Below are 5,743 nucleotides of genomic sequence, written 5' to 3'. Positions count from 1 at the left end.
GCAAAACAAAGAATTTCTTTTTCCTGGAGCGAGTCTGGGAAGGAAAACAAAGCTGTGATGGGAAAAATGTGCTTTCTAATCTTTAATCAAATCCACAATAAGTTCATTAGATCCCAGTCATGAAATCTGAGTACATCCATCCTAATGTCTACTGTGAAATATTTTGTTCTATTTTAATTTTTATGGAAAGGGATGGAAACAAGGGCAAGAACTGAAGAGTACAATTTTGTGCCTTGACCAGAAATTATAATCTTAGTATGTGTGGATGGCCTGACTAAGATAGGGTAGTTCCTTATAAGAATTCTTAACACTGTCTTTGTTTGAAAACAGTGATGTTTCCAAATCTCTTCTTTAAAAATGTTAGCAAAATGAAATCAATTCAGTGTCAATAAACAGCCTTTTCTATACTTAAAATGCCACACCTTCTGTACCTTAGAAAGCATCACTGTCTATGATCTGTCTTTAAACAGCTCTAAAGTTTAATATTGTTTGCATGAACTCTCATGCAACTCCTGTTCACTTCATTGAAACTTGCATAGGAGAAGGTTGTGGTGGATTGGGCCCAGGATCATCCTGTTCATGCTGAGAATTTGAACATGCTGTGCGCAATAGGTATGTGCTTTTATTTCAGGATGTAAGAAATTGCCAGTATCTTGCTCTGGCAGCCCAATAAAGGCTACTTTTTTTTTTTAGCCAAGCCCAGCATGAGAATTGTAGCATCAGGGTCTTTGCATGGAAAATGATGCCAATTTATCTTCTGTTTATAAATGTGGGCAAAGAAATTGAGAGCCTGGGAATAAGGGAGGAGGGGTTATAGAACAAAAAATAATTAGGAGAGGACGTGTCCTGCTTGCATTTGGCAAGGTTCTGCTTTAGTTCTTAGATGAGTAAATTATTTAAGTAGGGGAGAGGAAGTCATTCTCTGCTGCTAATTAGAATCCATCCCAGTATGACAGTAAACAGAAGATGTCAACATTGGATGAGTGTGTGTCTGTATACCAAATTAACTGCCTGTCTTAGCTTAATACTGTTCTTGGGTTTTGGTAATAACAGGGCCAAGATTGAAGGGACATGGAGACTTGGCAGTAAGCAAGGGTCCAATCTGACTAGTTACTACTAGTCTTGTCTGAATATTCAGCTCCCTAGCAGGGTTTGTGTTTAACCAAAACAGACACCAAACTGGTAGCTCTGTGCAAACATTAATCTGTTGTACTCTAACCTCATTCAAAGTTTGTCCAAAGTGTTCTGAGACAAATGGTCCGAGTGTCAAATGAATTGTCAGCCAATAGAATTCCAGTTGCTTAAATGATTTACTTTGGCCTTTTGCACTCAAGAAGTGTAACTTCTGCTCACCCACAATGTTTCCCCAAGGCAAAAGCGATAATTTTGGAAAAGCAAAAACTTCAGGGCAAGGACGTGAGAAGGTCTTTCGTGTTGCAGACCAGAGCAAAGCTGGCTACTTCGAGTTCCCTGTCATGAGGTCACATCCAGGAATCTCTCATGTTGGTCTCATTGGGATTGATTTTATGGAATTCCCCTTATTTGTTCACTGATCTGTCCTATCTTGAATATTCTGCCAAATTAATGTTTTGTATTATAATTGGTACTGACCCAAGTTCCTAGAAGAGGGTCAGGTGAATTGCCACACTGGATAAAGCAGGTTGGTCCATTTTGGGTGGAGACCACTGGCCACTGTATCTTCTTCACTGTAGAACTGAACTTATTCCGGAGAGGCAAAGAGGATTCATTCACAATGGATGGAGCAAACATTGGCCCTGGAAATAGTCAGAATAGACAATAGTGTAGCCCGAGTCTGCCATCTATCTGGTACCAGGTGAGGAAGGGCAGATTGAATACCTAATCCTGAATGAACACTTAGCTTGCCAGCGCTGTGTCTGGCAGGCTTCCTTGAGCATTTATGGAACTCTGAAGCAATGAAAAGCTAATCTGTACTAAGAGGGTAAAGCAAATTTCACTCTTAGAAAAAAATAGAAACAAAATCCCAAAGCAATTGCACTTTTTCTTCCATCAGGCTTTAGGCTCACTGCTTAGGAGGTGCTGCCAAGAAAATTCTGTGCTCTAGCAGTTCCTAAATATTTTTAAATATTTTTGTAAGTAGAGATTTTTTTCATGGGTGGGGGGGCTGGGAGGATAGTTTAATAAGCCAGTGGGGTTTGTATTTACCTTGTGTTTACACCCAGTGTTCCTGGAAATGATACAAGGTTTACATATTTCTAAACAACACTTTTGCAGGTGTTTTAGAGTTTTTTTCTTTCTCCTACCATGTTTTTAAAATGGAGGCAGTGATCCTTGTGGTTTACTTTTAAATCAAGGATACTGGCCTAGCCTTCTGTTTTGTTTAGAAAAATGCAATCTTTTATGGTGCCTTTTAGGTTTCTAGTATTGCAAGGGAGAATGTATGGGTGATTGTTCTTCTGTATTTCATCGAGAATAGTGTAATCGCACTACAGTCGACTTGCCACATTTGTGTGTACTTTGAGAGCGTTTAATGCAGTTGTGCTTGATTCAAGATGGCCATTCGCTGAAATCTATCCCAGAACTGACCTTCACATATATACTTCCACAGAACCAGTTTGTGGACTGCACCCTAAGAAATGAGACATTCTTATGATATTGACTTTATTTTTCTTTTTATGCAAGTCTCTGACTCAAGGCCTTTTCTGCCATTGTGATGCATGCTTGTAGGTTTGATTTGTCGTCGTCCCCCCCAAACCGGTGCTCCACATACTGTACTTGGATGACTTTTTAAATGTACCTACAACTTAAAGAATAATAAAAATTGAACAGACTGAAAAGAATCTGTGGTATTATGAAGACTTTGAGGATGGTGGCTGAATGTATGACATGAACAGATCCTGTATGAGAATTGTCTGTCAGTGTCACTTTCCCCCCCCCTCAAGAATCGTTTTGCTTTTCACCTGCCCAAATTTATATATGGACAAAGCTTCAACCATCAAAACCAGAAGGGGGAATCAGTCCTGGCCAGCCTGAAAGCTCGGAATGCAGTACAGTGAGTCCTCAGGATTTGTGTGGGACCCATTACAAGACCTCCTGCAGATGATGGCATCTGCAGGGTCATAGTACTGCCATTGTTGGGGCTGCACCAGGCCTGCTGAAGGTAGTGCTGGACCCACAGCCCACTCGACGGGCCTCTTCAGAAGGCCTCTAAGACACGGCAAGAAGCCACTTTTGGTTTACATCCTTGACTTCCAGTTGCATCCTGGAGGGCTTCTGAGGTGCAGGCTCAACATCTGCGGATGGTAGAATCCAAGGACAGCCCACAGATACTGAGGGCTCACTGTCTTCACCCCTTGAAGGAATTTGGGGGATCAGCAAAATTCAGGGAAGGGCAAGAAGTCCTGAGTCACATTTCCTCCTTGCTGCTCTCTAAAGCAAAAGCAACTTTCCATCCCCCCTCCCTGTATGGTGACCAACGGTGACAGATACTGTGAATTTGCCAAAAGAAAAATAGTGCCAAATTAAACCCTGTGTGGAACCCTCAATTTAATTGCTGTTCCAGCCAAGTGCAGGGGTGCCATCTAGTGTGAGACCAGCCTAGATGTCACTCTTCTGAAGAGAGTATGGTTATATGAGGGGGATCCAGGAGAAAGCCTAGTAAAAATACAAAGGCTAGATTGCAGAGCATCTTTGTGTCATTGGATCATCAACATAACATTCATAGGGCGCAATCCTAACCCCTCACGTCAGTGCTTTCCAGCACTGACATAAGGGCAATGCAACTCTGAGGTAAGGGGACAAACACTCCCTTGCTTTGAGGAGGCCTCCGTGAGTGAATGTAACTGCAGGATGCAGCACATGCCCCATTGGCACCGCTATGCCAGTGCTGGAAGGCAATGACATAAAGGGTTAGGATTGTGCCCTTAATGAGGCAGAGAGCAGATGAAATGGAACAGGTGAGCTCAATTTTCCAAGAAGATTATAACAAAAAGATGTCAACTTCAGTGGGAGCATTGTCCAAAAATAGCCTGAGAAAGATTGCCATGGTCAATCTATCCTTTTACTTAAGTCATTTAAGGTTACAATAATCCAATTGCTACATATTCATAGCAGTTAATTGCAGCCACATCTTTCTGGGTGAAACCCATAGTGGTGCATTCCCTTGAAACACAGATATGCCCGTTCCTCAAGTGCTCCAGTGCATGTTATCAGTCGCATAACAACCAGAGATGCAGCAAGCAACCTCTTTCTTCACTGCATTCCATGCTAGGGAGAGTTGCACTTAGTGCATTTCCATCTGTTTCTGCACAGAAGCCCAGACAGAAAAAAAGCAGAAACCACTGTCAGGGGATTAGTCCTGAGCAAGCCAACAGCTGTTCCCCACAGGCTAAAAAAAGTGTTATTTCAGTCAACAAGCTGTACCCTACACAGAACTGAAAGGAACAGAGGCACCACCCTGGCAACTGGTGCTTGGAGGGAAATGGGCTGAAGCTCCAAGACTTCTAAGAACATAAGAACAGCCCTGCTGGATCAGACCAAGGGCCCATCTAGTCCAGTGTCCTGTACCACACAGTGGCCCACCAGATGCCTCTGGGAGCACACAAGACAACACGAAACCTGCATCCTGTTGCCACTCTCCCTTGCACCTGGCATTCTCAGATAGCCTACTTAGAAAACCAGGAAGTTGAGTATCATGGCTTATAACCTTGGTAGATTTCCCTCCAGAAATCTGTCCAATCCTTTTATAAAGGCCAGGTGCCATTGCCACATCCTGTGGCAAGGAGTTCCACCAAATAAACACTGGGTAAAGAAAAATTCCCTTTTTGTCTGTTCTCACTCTCCCAACACTCAATTTTAAAGGCTGTCCCCTCCCATCAACACAATCCTGATGGGGAGACCAAAGACAGAGGTCTGGGGGGGGGGGAAGGAGAGCCAGAAAGAGAGGTGGGGGGGAGCCACAACATCATCAGCAAGAGCTTTGATTCTGTCATCAAAACTTTTTTTTTCCCCCACAAAAGAACCTTAGCTGTGAGAAAGCATCAGGCTCACTAAAGGTAAGCTGAGAAATGTTCCTGGGGCATATATTACTCTCTAGCTCAGGGGTGGCCAAACTTGCTTGATGGAAGAGCCATATACAATAAACTCAGGGGTCTGAGAGCCACAATATTTAAGAAGCATTTAAATTCTTAAATAGACTTACTCACCATGAGCGTTAAACTTATGTTTTAATTCAGTGGAATCTCAGTTTGTACCCAGTAAATAAAAAGTTTTCAAGCTGAATGGTTGGCAACCTTCAGTCTCAAAAGACTATGGTACAAGCCTACAGCACCCTGGTATTCCCAGGCGGTCTCCCATCCAAGTACTAACCAGGCCTGACCCTGCTTAGCTTCCGAGATCAGACAAGATCAGGCATGTGCAGGGTAACAGTTGCTAAGCTTTACTTTTTAAATTACTTACTGAACAATTATTTACAATTGCCTCAATTGTGATGGAAGAAGAAGCTCTGCCAACATATTTCTGTGAACCACACATATGTCAAAGAGCCACATGTGACTTGCAAACTGGGGTTTGGTCACCACTGATCTTTTCCCAAAGGCAAACAGTAGTGGCTCCCAAACTGTGAGCCATGGCTCCCTAGGGAACCACAGAAACCACCCAGGAGAACAGCAGAATCCTCTCTCTCTCTCTCTCTCTCTCTCTCTCTCTCTCTCTCTCTCTCACACACACACACACACACACACACACACACACACAAAATGCTTTA

General features: G+C 42.9%; 1 pseudogene; it reads right to left on the bottom strand.

Moving 5' to 3' along the window:
* Window positions 1–5,296: 5,296 nt before the first annotated feature.
* On the bottom strand, window positions 5,297–5,415 carry LOC136660953 (5S ribosomal RNA; annotated as a pseudogene).
* Window positions 5,416–5,743: the final 328 nt, after the last annotated feature.

This window comes from Tiliqua scincoides, chromosome 9 (assembly GCF_035046505.1).
Source record: "Tiliqua scincoides isolate rTilSci1 chromosome 9, rTilSci1.hap2, whole genome shotgun sequence".
Taxonomy (NCBI): domain Eukaryota; kingdom Metazoa; phylum Chordata; class Lepidosauria; order Squamata; family Scincidae; genus Tiliqua; species Tiliqua scincoides.
The sequence above is the reverse complement of the archived record's forward strand: the minus strand, read 5'-3'. Positions and strand labels throughout refer to the sequence as shown.